The 17,551-nt window shown below is 41.3% G+C and overlaps 1 protein-coding gene across 1 annotated transcript in view; it reads right to left on the bottom strand.

Annotated features, from left to right (window-relative positions):
* The window catches only part of ITPR2 (inositol 1,4,5-trisphosphate receptor type 2), a 463,296-nt gene that overhangs the window by 9,777 nt on the left and 435,968 nt on the right, over positions 1-17,551 (bottom strand). The window lies entirely within an intron of this gene.

Here is a 17,551-nt window from a genome sequence, read left to right as displayed (position 1 = left end):
TACCCCATTTGTGGGAAAGAGGCAATGTGGTATAAGGGAAAGAGCACCGACCTAGAAGTCAGGACACCTGGGTTCTGGTTTTAGCTCAGCCAAAAACTAGCTATGTGATATAAAGGGTGTGGGGGGGGGGAAACCTTACTCTCTGAGTCCCTATTTCCTCATCTATAAAACCAGAATGTTACCCTAGGTGGTCTCTGTGTCTCTTCCAGCTCGTCATTCTGTGAGCTATGAATTCAAGGAAAGATTTAAAAATCAAATTGCTGAGACAAGCCTTGAGCTCGCCAAGTGAGCAAACAGAAACATAGCATTTAGACTAGAAGCAATCTCAAAACCACATAAACCAAGCTCAGCATATTACAAATGCCCAGCCTGAAACCTAGAAAGTTTAGGTTTCCTTGAGGCCTTACAACACGATGGTGGCAGACATCCCTGCACTCGATTTCCACTTCTGGACAAGCTCTGCCATCTTACGTAGTGGAATAGCTCGTACATAATCTATGCCTGTTGATGCTTAATGGACCATAAGAAGAAGTAAAGATTACAATAATTTCTTTCCACATCAGAAGGATATTAAGAAGAAATGAGATTGATTTCAGTGAGCCAAACATTGGGGATATTGTCTTATGTCTTTTTAGCTCTACTAGGTACACATTCAAAGTTGCCTGCACATAAGCTAAAGAGAAAGGAAGCACTGTATTCTACATCACAGTAATAGATCTCATTTGCTGGCTGCCTAGCAAGTGTCAGACACTTAGTCATACTATGGCCAGTACTCACAGCAATTCCATAGGTAGAGACTTTTACCATCCCCACTTTACAGATGACAACACTGAGGCAGGAAGAGGATTAGTTGCTTGCCCAAGGTCACACAAGTGTTGTAAGTGGCTGGGCCAGGCTTTGGCCTCCACCCTGTGCAATTGGAAATCCTGTGCTCCTTTCACTGCACTGAAATACTTCTCCATGTCTAATGGTGATGTCAATGCTTAGCTTCTGAACTTGCCAAAGAAAACTGAGATTACAGTGAGAATTTTATACATATGTATATTTTATAACTTGAACCCCCTTGATTACTTCTTCTAGGATATACTAAAGGTTTATTTATTGAAAATCAGAACAACAAACCTTCTAGGCATTGTATCAGAGATGCATGTGCAGGGACTGATGGAAAAGCATAAGCACTTGACATGCACTGTAATTTTGCAGAGTGCTCTGAAATATCACTAATGAGGGGTAACATGTTGAACATATCATGTATTGTATTACATGGTAATGGAATATCAATAAACCGTTTAATAAGTACCTTCACCTCTGCTTCCAGACTCTAGGGCTATGCTTATAATGTGCTGTCACAAGACCATTTGCTAAGGTTTTCCTTGGTTATCATCCTCTTCAGCGCCTCAGGTTTCTACTGCATTTTCCATTCTAAAAGCATTTGCAAAGCGTCCAAGGCTAGCGTATAACCATTTCCCCAAAGCCTCAGCATGACCCACTGCATTCCTCTTTTTGCACTTTTGGTCTGAAGAGGTCAGTAGAAATGGCCCTCAAAAAGAACACTAGCAATGCCAACTACTACCTACTTACTGGAAGGTCCCTGAGAACCATTCCTGCTTTCCTGGAACTTCAGACCTAGGAAAATAATCTGGAACAAGGATTCTTCCTGAAGTTTGGATAAGAGAGTGCTTCATGTACTCCATCCCAGTCTCTGCTCAATGAAGTAGGGGCATGGTGGGCTTCTCACCCTCATACCAACATGGGGGCCTTGCTGGCAGGTTAGGTATTACCTCAAAAAATTAAAAGACACCCACAACATTAACATCTGAGTTTCTGGCCTGTTTCCTAGTGAACATCCCACCTGTATACGACAAGTGTTGCTCAATGTGGGCAACAAAAAGACGGGTTCTCACAGGGGTGCAGATGTAGGCCCTGGGTTCATGAGGAAGGAGAATGAAAACATACACTTCTTTGACAAACTTTAGGAACTGGGGGTGAAAGAAAGGATCCAGCTGTATCTTTTCAAATTAAAACACTATATTCCTGGATTGACAAATAAATGAAAACCTTAGCAACTCATTCTAAAAAGAGGGAGAGAAGAAGAGTAAATTTTGCTGCATTAGAAAAATACCATGTTATAAGACTGGAAGATTTATTTGCCAGCCCTTATTAACTATGTCTTTCTTCTGTAGCTCCCTGCATTTTACCTTCTGCAACTGGTGGGTTCCTGAAAACATGGGAGAGTACCAAATTTGTGTGGATTGAGAAATTATAAATGTGTTAGTTATCCAAAGCAAACCTGTATTGAATGGTTTTGTAAAGCAACAAATCCCTTTACAGTGTCATTGTCATACCTTGAAATATTTTAAAAATCTAAATGCTCAGATATCAAATTTGCATTGCGTATGTGAAAGGGGTTTGAATGTTATAAAGCACTATACAAACATAAAGTGTCCTTGGACTGCAGAGGCAACATGCACAGCGGTTGGAGCCCTTACCTTATAGACGTGCACAGCACCTAACAATGCTCAACCAGCAACAGCCACTGGTGCCACTGCTGTGCTCCTGCCTGGCCCCCTTTCCACGGCACCACCTCCAGGTTGTTGATGGGAAGGGGGCTGCTGGCCCGAGAGCCTTCCAGGGACAAAGCCTATTTAATTTAGTCACTGCTCCCCAAGGCAGAGAGAAAAATAGGTCCAGCAAAAGTGCAGATGAAGGAGAGGAGTGCTGGGATGAAAAATGATTTAACCGGACTATTGATCTCAGCAGGGCCACAGGTTTGGAATCAAAAAGTTACACCTGGGAGGCACCGGAAGCTGGTCCAATTCTACAACCCCCTTGTTTTATATGGAGCATGGCTGTGGTGGGAGCGGGGCATGACCTGTTCGCAGCATGCGGCGTGCAGGAGGGCATCAGGGCCCTGCAGGCTCCGGCCTCTGCAGAGCTGAAAGCCTGAAGGCCCCTCTCTCTGTGGCTTCCTCACCTTAGGGAGCCAGAGTGAAGCAGCTGAGTATGGACCTCTTGCCTGAAAAGAGGATCAAAATAGTTCAATAAACTTTTACAAAAGAGTGTCAGGAAGAGTGCTGGGCTCTGGAGTTTCAAAGACTCATGGGTCAAGATTCCCATCCTTAGAATGTTTCCAGACTGGTCGGGGAACCAGGTACTGCTCAAGTTAGCCAGAAGTGAGGACTGCGGCCTTCTGCAATGGGCGAGAGGCACTGCATGCACTATGCCGGCCAAAAAGTCGCCCCTGAGGGTGATCTGCACGCCAGATGGTGGGCCTGGGCTATTTGGAAGGTTGATAAAACTGTGCTCTTCAAGGCCTACCTATCTCAGTAACCTGAAAATGCACCAATTTTGAAAAGTGGGGCTCTCGGCAGTGACCTGGAAAAATAGGTGTTGCTACAAAGTGTGACGAGGACCCTTTGGCTTAGCTTTGTGCCCGTGGTGGTGAGTGGCTGGTGGACAATAGGTTGGACTGGGAGCAGAAACCTCAGCCCCAGGGAACCCACCTTGCTTCTTTTGCCCATTCCTCCTTACTCCTTCCTTCCCAATGCTGCCTCAGCAATTTCCTGTCCATCCACACTGGGAGGGCAGTGGATGCACACAGAAGCGAAACTGCTGACTGATTCTCTTTTGGTCTCAGTCTTCTCAACCCTGATGTAGCTAACCATGGCCCTTGGGTGTCTACACAGCACATGAGCTACATCTGTGAAAGATGGGGTCCTGATTTGTTCCCAGCTGTCAGGGACCCAGGGATGGAGTCACAATGAGAAGAGAGAGTGGTCCATGGCTGGAGAGGGTCTAAGAGGGCCTGGATCCAACAGCAGCTTAGGGCAGCTGGAGAGCGACAGGCCTCTTGTCAATAACCAGCAGGATTGCTAGGTGGGGAAGTGAGAACACCAAGGGGCAGAAGGGCTCTGGCTGTGGGGCACCTATGATGTGGGATTGCTGGGAGGCGATAGAGAATGGGGCATTGGACCCAAACATGAGTAGCAAGCAGGGTGGGGAACACTCAAAGAGATGGGAGCGGAGCCCAGCACCCAGAGCTGCTTTGAGTCATCAGCGAGCTGATTCTGAGATACACAGCAGTACCAGATGGAGGGACCGGGACCCAATCAGTCAAAGGTCTGGTGATTCAGTATGGGGAGCTCGTCTGCCACCCAGCTATGTAGAGTGATCAAGGAACTCAAGGGCCTGCTCCGCCATTACCCTAGATCCCTACTGCTGTTTTTCCTACATAATTGTTTAGGGAGAAACATTCTGACAACAAATGAAAAAGAAAGAAATAAGTAAAGCTTGTGCATCAGAGGAGACTGTCAGGGATGTCAGACAGCTCCAAGGTCCTACCCAGACTTCCTCAGAGCCAGTCATTTCCCTGCCTGTTTGTGTGTTTCTTTTCCTGTAAATTTGTAACTCCACTTAATCTATATGTTTATCATTGGGACTTTAACACTTTCTTAATCTTATTATTTATTAATTTTCATATTTAATCTCTTAGCCTCTTTATCAGAGAACATAAATATTTATTTTTTTCTGCAAATAATTTGAAGTATGAGCATTTGCAAGTCTCACTGGGAAAGAAATTTCCTCTAATTGGGGAGATTTCTTCATCAGAGTATTGAACACTTGTGTGGGCATTTGTCCAACTTTTGACTGCCCAGCATCTGCAGCCCTTCCTATGACTGAGGAGACCACCACTGTGGTGTCTTGGTGGAAGGCTGGGTCCAGCTTCCTGCTCTAGAAGCTAAAAAGGCTGACCCAAACTGTCCTCTCTGTGGCAGCTAGAGTCCAGTCACATGACCTAAGAGTGACCCATGGGTTGCTCCTGCCTGAGATTTTGACGTGGAACACGTGATGCCAAGAAGCAAGCACATTACAGAATTCCTTTTGTCCACAATGGTTGCAGCAGTGACTTCTGGCTGTGGTGATGCCATCAGTGCCAGGGCCAACTTCTAGGGCACAGCAGCAGTGGCCGTGGCACCTTCCCTCCAGCCAGGTTATTCCCAGGCGGGACCTTCTGGCCAGCTCACTTTGCTTGGATTCTGCCCATAGTGAGCCTGGTTGTCTCTCCTCTTAATTCAGTACATCTCTTCCACAAATGCCTTTTCTCCCTAAGATAACCAGAGTCAGTTGCTATTGTTTAAAGAACTCCAACTGGTATACATGTCAAGGAATTAATAGGGCCAAGTGTTAATTTAACACCAGCCAATTTTGTCCAGAATAAAGATGATAAAACTTTAAACTAGAGTGGCTAAGGTCCTTATCCAAGTCATATAGCTAACTATTATATAATAATTATATTTTATAAAATGTAATTATGTAATAATTATGACATTATTAATCAATGATGGGGTCATCAATTACACAGAGGAGAAATGTGTGAACTGTTTGGTGTATATAAGCCCTTTTGAGGGCAGTATCTGTTTCTGATTTCTTCTTGCATCTTCCATTTGATAGAATCTGTACATCAAGGGCACTCGATACATATTGTTGGCAAAATGGATGGATGATTAGGAGTTATTGTATATGGTACAAATGAATATAGTAACCTGAATATGGTAACCTGAATTTTTCAATAAGACCTATTATTAGTATGAACAATTCCCCTTTCTTTTTGCCCTTTACTAATCCAAAGCAAAAAGCCTTCCTTCCTCCCATTCTTCAAATATATTTAATGAGCACTTACTGTGTAGTAGATACTGTTCACTGGCTAAAGCAGTGAACTGCTCGGAAAGGGTCCTTGCTGTCATGGTGCTTACATTCTAATGGAAGGTGAATGAAGGGGAGGAAGAGTGTGGAGATGACAACAAACGAAAAGAAATGAAGTAACTTCAGATAAGGATAAGTACTATGAAGAACAGGTGGTTTGAAAGATTATCTTTGGAGGAGACGGAGCTACTGTAGCTTGGGTAGGCCACGAAGGTTGCTGTGAGGAGGTGATGTTTGACTGACAAGGAGATAGCTCTGCACAGAAATGATGGGACAGAGTTTCAGGCAGAGGGAACAGTAACAAAAAGGCCCCAAGGCAGAAAATGACGCTGGCATATCTGAAGAACAGAAAGAACGTTGGTGTAACCGGAGTGTGGTGCCAAGTGAGAGACAGGGAGTGGGAGGAGCTAAGGTCCCAGAAGTAGACAGGGACCAGTTATGGAAAGCCCTGTATACAGTGGGAGCCAAGGAGGATTTTGGCTCTCTACAGAGAAACGGCATTTCCTGGTTTACGGCAAAAATATATACACACGTACACAGACACACAAACACACACAAACACACATACAATAAAATAGAACACTTTGGCTGTTGTATGGAGAACGAACATGATAGACTCCCATTTGGAGACCACTGTCGCCAGGTGGTCATTCATGGTGGCTTTGGCAAGGGTAGCAGGAGTGGGGCAAAGGGAGGTATGTCAGCCAAGGGGGCTTTGAAGTCAGCAAATGAGTATTTGGAAATGCATACTTGACCGACAACACCTTTTCCTGGAAGATAAGGTTGCATTCACAGAACTCAAAATATTTAGTTAGCATGACTAATGTGAATAGACAGACTGGATAATTCAGCCTCTAAAATGGATTATTGGGGGGCCGGCCCCGTGGCTTAGCGGTTAAGTGTGCGCGCTCCGCTGCTGGCAGCCCAGGTTCGGATCCCAGGCACGCAGCGACACACTGCTTCTCTGGCCATGCTGAGGCTGCGTCCCACATACAGCAACTAGAAGGATGTGCAACTATGACATACAACTATCTGGGGCTTTGGGGGAAAATAAATAAATAAATAAAATTAAAAAAAATAAAATAAAAAAATAAAATGGATTATTGGGCCAGAACTCCACAGCTGTTCTCCCAGAGAAAAGAATTGGGTCGTGCCATTGTGTCCCGACTCTGCATTCAGTGACACTATGTTGGTAGCTTGAAATTAGCCACGGTGGGAATATCTACACCACAGAAATAGGCAAATGCTACCATCATGGCTTTCCCGCTACCATTAGAACTGGTTGTCAAACATTAACTAGCACACTACTCGGCAAATATCCCTTACTAGTAGAGATGCAGGAAGCCTTAAAGGTAGTTTAAATTAAACCACTGACCCAAAATCACATATCAGAAGATTAGAGCAGAACCAGGATGACAACGGAGGTCTCCTGAAACACTAAAGACATCCCCAATCTTAAAAGTCTCTTGACCTTAGAACATGTCACCATCTCAATTTTTATTTTACTGGGTTCACCGTTTAATCATGTCTTTCCTGAATCTTTCAGTTATTCTGTATTTACCTATGTACTTCGGATTTTACTCTCCTCAATTATGACAATGAAAAGCATGTTTACATTAAGATCATCTTGTTCTTTAAAATCCAAAAAAGTCAACAATGAAAACAAAAAAGTGCAATTTATGTTTCAAATACTATTGAGAAAATGTTGAATAGCTAGTGATGACACCAGACTCAGAATAGCCCAAAGAAAGAGCAGATCTGAGAGTTTTTTGGCTCGACTCTTACAGAAGAGTATACTCAATTTTACATAAGAGTCTGTCTGGTTATCTTCATAGGCTCATCTTCTAAAAGTAACCCTAAGAGAGGGGTTTGGATTTTCAAACCAAGCAGAGGTTCAAATAACACAACCATTTTATGCTTTAATCATAAGCAATAATAATTTAGTTCAGTGCATGTTTCAGCTAAACTACAACTTGATAAATTTCTTTCTAAAATGTAAATCAAAACAGCTTTTCTGCAAGTCCTGTCTGATATTTTGACAAGACTCTCCTGAAATTTCTCTCAAATATAATCATCATATTCATCTCCATTGTATGTGACTTAGTAGGAGAATTAATAATAAATTTATAAAAAAAGAATAATATATTTATATGTAGAGCTCAAGGAAAATTTTATACACACACACACACACAAAGTCTATACAGAAAATACTATTTCTAGAGAAAAAACATTCCCAGAAATCTTTTATCACCAGAGTCAAATGCAACACAGTAACAAATGGAATTAAAATCTGCTTTAGTAACTGCATCTGTTACTGTTTGAACTTCACTGTCTCTTTTCCTTCACATATACGTATGTGTATGTGCATGTGTATGTGTATGTGTATATATATCACATACATATGTTTGTCTCACACAAAGAAATGGGTAAATCTTCTAAAAGTCTATTTAAATTCCTCCTTTGGAATAAAAAAAGAATGCTCTTTTTTTTGTTGTTGAGAGCAAAATATTTAATGAATGGTCACCAAATCTCAAAATTACATAAGAGTCCAGCACGTGGTTATCATCACAAAGCTTTAAGTGCCATAATCTGATTATACTGACTTTGTAGTCAGCCAGCTCACCAGCTGATGTCCTCTTACTAGGCCCTGATGTTAAGGCATTTTATCAAATTCTTCTTTTAACTTGTTTGGTCTATCCTTAAATCTTTTCCCTTGTCTTCAAAATACTATCCAAGCAGATGAAAAGAGTTGGTGCTCCTCAAAGTGCGTCTCCCCTGGGCTAGCAGCATCAACACCAACTGGAAAATGGTTAGAAATGCGAATTCTTAGGCCAAATCCCAGACCCACAGAATCAGGAACTCTAAGGTTGGGGCCCAATAATCTGTGTTTAACAGGCCCTCTAGGTGATTCTGATGTGTATTAAAGTTTGAGAACAACCACTCTAGATAATTCAAGACCTAACCAGTGAATCTTATCACTAATTACTGGATGAACCTTAAAGAAAATCCTTAACTGTACTCACGTTACACATTCACTGAGTAATCATATAATTTGTTGGCTAAATAGGAACATACTTGAGTATGAAAGGAGTGCTAAAAATTTTGCAGAGACAATGGCATAATCAGGACCATTCCAGTCAAAATTATGGTTCCTCTGGCTTCCATTAAAACCCGGACTATCATTTATGGTATCTAGACCAACTATTTAGGAGAAGGAAAGAATTCTATAACAGCATCTGGACAGCCTCTAGATTAGAAAATTCCATTTACATATGTAAACTGTTGAGAGGATGATTCTGAGGTATTATCTACTAGGAAGTCATAAGTATTTTAGTCACTTGTAAATTGCCTGTAAAAATGGGTTTTGACATATTTCTCATGGGAGTAGTCCATACCTGGCACTCTCATTTTATTATTTCCCATTATCTCTTTTTATTTTATAAAGTAGGTTGATATTAATACTCTACTGAAATTTCTCCTTGATTCCAATGACCTTTTCGTATAAAATCCAAATTTTTTCCCTCAGTTTTTATCATCACTGGCCTCTCTACCAGTCTCTGAATTATTTCAAAAGTCTATCACCAAGAGTTGGAACATGGTCATAACAAAAATCTGGAGAGGCTCTTTTGGGTTAGCACAACACAGAGACCTAACAATAAACTCCAAGTTGGACCAGGACGATGTGCCAGGTTGCACCAAAGAAATCTTACACTCAGGCCAAGCTTTTTCATTGGCATCAAGGAGCTAAAATTTCTTCACTAGATTCTTCAAGTAGGACATCATGTGGATTGAGGGATGTTGAATTAAAAAATCTGAATTGAGTCCAAACCAATACGTTCTTCACATTGAGGGGCAAGCAGGTTGTAACGTCAAAATGGGATGGAACTCTAAGCTAGATTATAGCTTTGCAGAGTATAGCAGTGACCACTGTCTAGTTGGCTCCGGGACTTGGAACAACTACAGGATGGCTCACAGCTTGAAAAGAATTTTACCATGGCCGCCAATGCATCAACAGCTGACTAGCTGGGTCCACAGACAATTAGTCCTGAACACAGTGAGCCCAGCAGCTGTAGGTGATGACACAGAATGCTGCCAAGCAGCTGTTAAAGAAGAAATGAGGTAATTTCAAACAGGAAGAACAAGGGAAACTTCAAATGATGAAGTAGAGCTGTGGGCTGGCCAGGACACAAGTGAGGCTGACAGAAGAGTGTGGTATACTGTAACTCCAGAGGATGGTGGCTCTCTCTGAATAATGACTCCTGGCTGATTATAATGATAGGATGCCAAGTCACAAAAGGCACAAGGTTTTGGTGAACAGGACTTGCAGCCATGAGTCAGAGAGCAGTTGGACACAAATGCAAAGTGGAAACTATCATTCATCATGTAGCAGGTGCTGCATTTCTAATTTTTGTGCAATTTTGCAAATAAATTCCCCAGTTTTTCAACAGAAGATCTTCAGGTTTTACACATTTTGCTCATTTTGGAAACATTTCCCTGATTATTTGTGTTTATGGACTATCAATCTGATAGAAGATTTTTAAAAAATTGAAACAGATACTGAAGCAATTCCTATACGTAAAACTCATGATGGAGCCAGTCAATGAAATACTGTAATGCCTGGTTATTATTGGCTGTGGTACACAGGTGATCTGGGCTGATGAGAAATCAGATGCTGCCCTGAGACATTTTATGATGAATATTGACCGACTTTTAAACTGCTTCCTAATTTAAGTATATATCTTACCTCTTCAATTAGATGGTTCACAACTTGAGAGTTGAAACTATGTATATATACATGTTAATGGCTCCCATAGCAGCGTGGGTAATTTCTGATCTCACGTTTCTCCTCCAAACTGCTTCTTCCCCCCCACCCTCCTCCTCCTCACTGTCGACTGACCACTCCCAGGTCTGCCACCCTCCCTGGCAGGGGCACTGTTGTATAATAAAGAATCAGATTGGTCTCTGTCCCTGGTTCCTAGGGCGAGAGTCTAAACTCTTGGAATTTCAGAAGGATAGAAATATCTTTGTTATTCACAAGCCCCCTGGATCACACTTGAGTTTATGCCAATGAGGTGACTCCTGGTGGGCCCCTAGACAGCTTCAGGATGGGGAGTAGTCACTAGAAAGACCAAGCACTTCTGATGAGAGGGTTGGGACTTCGAGCCAGCCCAATCTCTGAGGAGAAGAGGGAGGCTGAAGATTGAGTTGAATCATGTGGCCCATGATTCAATCAATCAGGCCTATGTAATGAAAGCCTAATGAAAACTATGGACACTGAGTCTTGGTAGAATTTCCTGGTTGGTGAACACACTGATGTGCAGCAAAGGTGACGTACCCAGATTCCATGGGGAGAGGGCACGGAAGCTCTGTATTCCCTCCCAGACCTTGTCCCACGTGTCTGTACGTTTGGCTGGTCCTCCTGATTTGTATCCTTTGTAATAAAACTGTAATCATAAGTATAATGTTTTCCTGAGTTCCATGAGTTGTTCTAGCAAATTATTGAACCTGAGGGGGTCATGGGACTACTGAATATATAGCCAGTCTTTCAGAAGTGCAGGTGGCCTGGGGACACTCAAAGTGTGGTTGGTATCTGAGGTAGGGGCATTCTTGTTGGGAATCATGTCCTCTAACTGATGGGGCCTGCACTAACTCTGGGTGATTAATGCCAGAATTGAATTGCACTACCCCTAGCTGGGATTGAAACGGAATAGTTGAGGTCAGAATAGGCACCAACCCTGCTCACTACTTTTTGTTGTGGGCCATGTGGCCATCAGCTGCTGCAGATGGCAAGAGGTTGTCATGGCAGCATGGTGAAGAAGCTATAGGACAGGTAGTCCAGGTAACTGGGCTAGGTAGCCATCTGTTTTTGCTAACTTTTGCTGGTCTAAGACCTATACATAATGGATATTCAATTGGACTGTTTTAAAGAGAGCCGCAGAATATAGGACACATTCAAACCTGCAGCTATATACACACATAGTATATGACCATACAAGGCAGAAGATTTATCCAGGGTGTATTTATGGCAAAAGAATAAAGTGAAAAGGATGCTGTTGGATTGTGATCTTAAATAAGTTCTCTTTTTACCCCCTACCCATTCCGCCTGAGGCATTAGGAGCAATTTGAAATCCACCAGCCTGTGAATGTTATGTGGATTGAACTATTTACTCTAGTACGTTCTACCCAATTCCTTGTCAGGAGTGAATTCTGTGTATTACAAACAATTGATGATGTTGAATCAAAAAATAAAAGCACTGGGGGGCCGGCCCGGTGGCGCAAGTGGTTGAGTGCTTGCGCTCCGCTTCGGAGGCCCGGGGTTCGCAGGTTCGGATCCCGGGTGTGCACCGACGCACTGCTTGTCAAGCCATGCTGTGGCGGCGTCCCATATAAAGTAGAGGAAGATGGGCACGGATGTTAGACCAGGGTCACTCTTCCTCAAGAAAAAAGGGGAGGATTGGCATCGGATGTTAGCTCCGGGCTAGTCCTCCTCACAAAAAAAAAAAAAAAAAAAAAATGAAAGCACTGATATATTTTTTAAATAAAATTTCCTAGTTTAAAATCTAAACTCCTTTCCTAGCCCAGGGGGCCCTGCATGATCCAGTGTTCGTCGCCCTCCTCTCCCACATTCTTGGCCGCCATCTGCCTTCCTCATTAGCTCTGGCCATGTGGGTTGTCCTGCTGGTTCTCTCTCATGTCCAACCCCTTCCTGTCAGGGATTGGCTCTTCCTGATCCCTAGATCTTTCCACGGCTTGCTCATTTACTCCACTGAGGTCTCTGCTCAAAAGTTACCTCCCCAGAGAGGCCGTTCTTGACAATCCAATCTAATATACCTCCATCCCTCTCTACTCCTTTAGCTTGCTTTGTTTTTCCTCATCATTCCCTGACATGACCTACATTATATAGTTATTTGTCTCTTTCCAATAATAGAATGCAAGTTCTTGCTTGTTCTTAGAGCCTAGAACAGTGTCTGGCACATAGTAGGCTTTCAATAAATGTTAGCTGAATAAATGTAGAGGCCAAAATGGAGGATGCAGAGGGCAAAAAGTGTTCTGCCACTGCTACTGCATTTTTACAAGGGTCGGGAGGTAAGGAATATTCAGGTAAATGGAGTGACTTGTGCCATGCTGGGAAGGTCAATGCTCCATGTTAACATTAACCAAGGTGAAACCACTCTCAACAGTCCCCAAATGAGAGGATGCTTAGATATGCAGGGAAACAATAAAGCAGGCTGTGATTTAAAAGGCATGGGTTTTGGTCAGAAAAGATGCTTGGTATTATTTCAGTCTTCTTAAGTTTATTGAGACTTGTTTTGTGGCCTAATAAGTGATCAGTCCTGGAGAATGTTCCATGTGCATTCAAAAAGAATGTATTCTGCGGTTTTTGGAGGGAATGTTCGGTATATATCTACTAAGTTCATCTATTGTGTCATTTAAAGCCAATGTTTCCTTATTGATCTGTTTGGATGACCTATCCATTGATGTAAGTGGTGTGTTAAAGTCCCCTACTATTATTGTTACTGTCTATTTCTACTTTTATGTCTGTTAATATTTGCTTTATATATTTAGGTGCTCCTATATTGGGTACACAGATATTTACAAGTGTTAGGTCCTCTTGTTGGATTGTTCCCTTTATCATTATGTAGTGCCCTTCTTTGTCTCTTGTTACAGTTTTTGTTTTAAGGTCTATTTTGTCTGTTATAAGTGTTGCTACTCCAGCTTTCTTTTTTGTTGCTTTGTTCTTTCTTTTTGTTGCCTTTTCCATCCCTTTACTTTCAGTTTGTGTCTTTAGGTCTGAAGTGTGTCTCTTGTATACAGTATATATGTGGGTATATGGGTCTTGTTTTTGTGTTGTTTTTTTTTTGTAGGGGAAGATTTGCCCTAAGCTAACATCTGTTGCCAATCTTCCTCCTTTTTCTTCCTTTTTCTCTCCCAGAGCCCCAGTACATAGTTGTGTATAGTTGTAAGTTCTTCTGTGTACACTGCTGCTACAGCATGGTTACTGACAGATGAGTGTTGTGGTTCCATGCCTGGGAACCGAACCTGGGCAACTGAAGCAGAGCGCACCAAACTTTAACTGCTAGGCCACCAGGGCTGGCTCTGGGTCTTGTTTTTTAATCCATTCAGCCACCCTATGTCTTTTGACTGGAGCATTTAGTCCGTTGAAATTTAAATTAGTTATTGATAAGCACATACTGCCATTTTGTTGCTTTTTTTCTGGGTGTTTTAGTAGGTCTTCTCTGTTCCTTTCTTCTTCTCTTGCTGTCTTCCCTTGTGATTTGATGGCTTTCTTTAGTATCATGTTTGGGTTCCTTTCTCTTAATTTTGTGTGTATTTACTATAGGTTTCTGATTTGTGATTACCATGAGGTTCATATATAATAACCTACGTAAATAGCAATCTATATTAAGTTGATAGTCTCTTAAGTTTGACTTCTTACTAAAAGCCCTACACTTTTACTCCCCTCCTCCAATATTTTATGTTTTTGATATCATATTTAACCTCTTTTTTGTTGTTGTTTGTGTGTATCCCTTAACCTCTTATCATGGATATAGATATTTTTAGTACTTTTGTCTTTTGACCTTCATATTAGCTTCACAGGTGGTTGATCTACTACCTTTACTGTATATTTACCTTTAGGAAAGTCTCTTCAATAAATGATGTTGGGACAACTGGACAGCCACAAGCAAAAGAATGAAAGTAGACCATTATCTTACATCATACACAAAAATTAACTCAAAATGGATTAAAGATTTGAATGTAAGACCTGAAAACATAAAACTTCTAGAAGAAAACATAGGCAGTACACTCTTCAACATCAGTCTTAGCAGCATCTTTTCAAATACCCTATCTCACCAGGCAAGGGAAACAAAAGAAAAAACAGACAATTGGGACTACAACAAACTAAAAACCTTCTGCACAGCAAAGGAAACTATCAATAAAATGAAAACAGAACCTAACAATTGTGAGAAGATATTTGCAAACCATATATCCGATAAGGGTTAATATCCAAAATATATAAAGATCTCATACAACTCAACAACAAAGAAACAACCCAATTAAAAAATGGGCAAAGGATCTAAACATTTTTCCAAAGAAGAAGCACAGATGGCCAACAGGCACATGAAAAGATGTTCAATATCACTAATTAGTAGGGAAATGCAAATCAAAACTACAATGAGATATCACCTTATGCCCGTCAGAATGGCTATAATTAACAAGACAAGAAATAACAAGCATTGGAGAGGATATGGAGAAAAGAGAACTCTCACAGTCTGCTGGTGGGAATGTAAACTGGTGCAGCCTCTGTGGAAAACAGTATGGAGAGTCCTCAAAAAATTAAGAATAGAACTATCATATGATCCAGCTATTCTACTTGCGGGTATTTATCCAAAGAAGGCGATAACATCAATGCGTAAAGATATTTGCACCCCTATGTTCATTGCAGCATTATTCACAATAGCCATGACTTGGAAACAACCTAAGTGCCCGTCAATGGATGAATGGATAAAGATGTGGTATATATACACAATGGAATACTACTCAGCTATAAAAAAAGATAAAATCTTGCCATTTGCAACAACATGAATGGATCTCGAGGGTATTATTCTAAGCGACATAAGTCAGATGGAGAAAGTCAAATACCATATGATTTCATTCATAAGTAGAAGATAAAAAGAACAACAAACAAACACATAGATACAGAGATTAGATTGGTGGTTACCAGAAGGGAAAGGGAGAGAGAGGAGGGCAAAAGGGGTGATAGTGCACATGTGTATGGTAATGAGTCTTTGGGTGGTGAACATGATGTAGTCTACACAGAAATCAAAATATAATGATGTACAACTGAAATTTATATAATGTTATAAACCAATGTTATTGCAATAAAAAAATAAATAATAAATAAAAGACAGGGGTTTTGAAGGCAGCCTGATCTCTCTCTGAATCCCAGCTTTGCCTCTCAGTAGGTATGTGATCAGAGAACATTATTATTTAAGTTGCTTCCTCTGAAAATGGGGATAATAATGCCTATATTTTAGGATTTCTGTCAGGATTTGATAAAAGGATGTGGAGGAACTAGTGTAATGCCTTTCCCTTGTGGGGAAAGAGAGCTAATATTTATAACACACTTTTGGTGAGAGGAGAATGGATTGGGAGTTAGAGCAGGGCAGTGTAGGTGTAGCATGTGGGAACATATGGTTAGGGGCAAAGAGGACAGAGAGAGTGGGAAGAGCGATCTGTAACTGGCCTCATGGGAATATGACAGCCCTGAAGTCAACAGATTTTCAAGGACAAGAATAAGGAGTCATCCTGACGTGAGTTTTAAAAATTTTCCAAATCAACTGTTATTTGGGAGTTTCGGAGGGTTTTCCTTCCACTCTGCCTCACCCCACTGCTTAGTAACTTTGTGGGAATGAGGAGCCTAGTCATTTGTTCCATATCCCCAAAGACAACTTTTGTCAATACGTGCCCACTTTTTAAAATGTAAATTCCTCAAGTGGCCATGGCTTTCAAAATCTACTGTTTGAAAATCACTGACACACAAAGAGAAAGCGGGAGGCCACCCCAGAATGGGAGAATTCTATTTTTGTCTCAGTTTCTTTGCAAGGACAGCCTGTGGTCAGGCTTCCTAAGGGGGTCCCCACACAGTCAGAGCTGACCCTAGCTGTGTCTCTGGACTGTTACTCTGAAAGAAAGCTATGAGGCTTTTTTCCAAGGTATTTCAGTCCTTCTACATTTTACTAAACACACTATTAATCCTCTTTTACTTCCTTCTTCTTTATTTATCTTACCCAAGGGTGCTCAGAGAGCCACTTCCACACATCAAGTTTATCTCTTCTCTCTCCTGCTCCGGCCTCATTGTCACCTCTCCTCAAGGCTCACTGTTTTGGAGAAGTGATGATGACCTTTAGCTTTGCCTGGTCCCAAAGCCCATGGTCATGCTATGAATTGTGTTAAAGAAGTCTTTACTCTTGGAGCCATTTTTGGCTTTGCCGTAATTCTGTGCTTGAAAATTAGATTATAGGAGACGTCTGCACTTTGGCTCGCTCGGTGGCTTCAATACACTGCCAGTGAATGCATGCCTACTTAACTTCAGAGCTGACAAGGCTTTTTAGTGCCCTAACAAACAGGATTTATTTGGATTTAAAATTTATCACCAGGAATGGAAAATTGATGGTTTTGCCAGTGTTAACAGCCAAGACTTCCAAGGTCCTGTTGAACTCAAATTTATCCTTAACTCTTCTATAGATGTCCTGCTACATCCATCAATTTCACCAGGCAGATATAAATATATTTTTTCTTTCTATTAAGATTTTAATGTAATTGGATTACATCTTTGTGTGATAGTTGTAAATATTTTTAAAAGACATTGTAGTTGCGCACCCCAAAGTTTAATAATTTTTTGGAATTGGGGTACTTATTTATAATTTAAAAGAATGTTAACAATAGCCTCACATTTAGTTGTGATGTGTTGGGTTGAAAATTACATTATCTATTGGAATAGACTGAACCATTTATTCAACATTATTTAAGGTATTTGGTTATGATTTACATCCCTGGTCATAGTTTGTCTCATATAAGATTTAGCATGATTTTCCCACATTTCTGTTCCTCAGAGTAATCTTTGTCCCCTCTGCTCCCTTGCCTCATAACTCTTTTTTTTTTTTTTTGTGAGGAAGATCAGCCCTGAGCTAACATCCATGCCAATCTTCCTCTTTTTGCTGAGGAAGACCGGCCCTGAGCTAACATCTATTGCCAATCCTCCTCCTTTTTTTCCCTTTTTCTCCCCAAAGCCCCAGTAGATAGTTGTATGTCATAGTTGCACATCCTTCTAGTTGCTGTATGTGGG

This window comes from Ceratotherium simum, chromosome 17, assembly GCF_057802395.1.
Source record: "Ceratotherium simum simum isolate JZ-2026a chromosome 17, ASM5780239v1, whole genome shotgun sequence".
NCBI lineage: Eukaryota > Metazoa > Chordata > Mammalia > Perissodactyla > Rhinocerotidae > Ceratotherium > Ceratotherium simum.
This window is presented reverse-complemented; position numbering and strand designations above follow the sequence as displayed.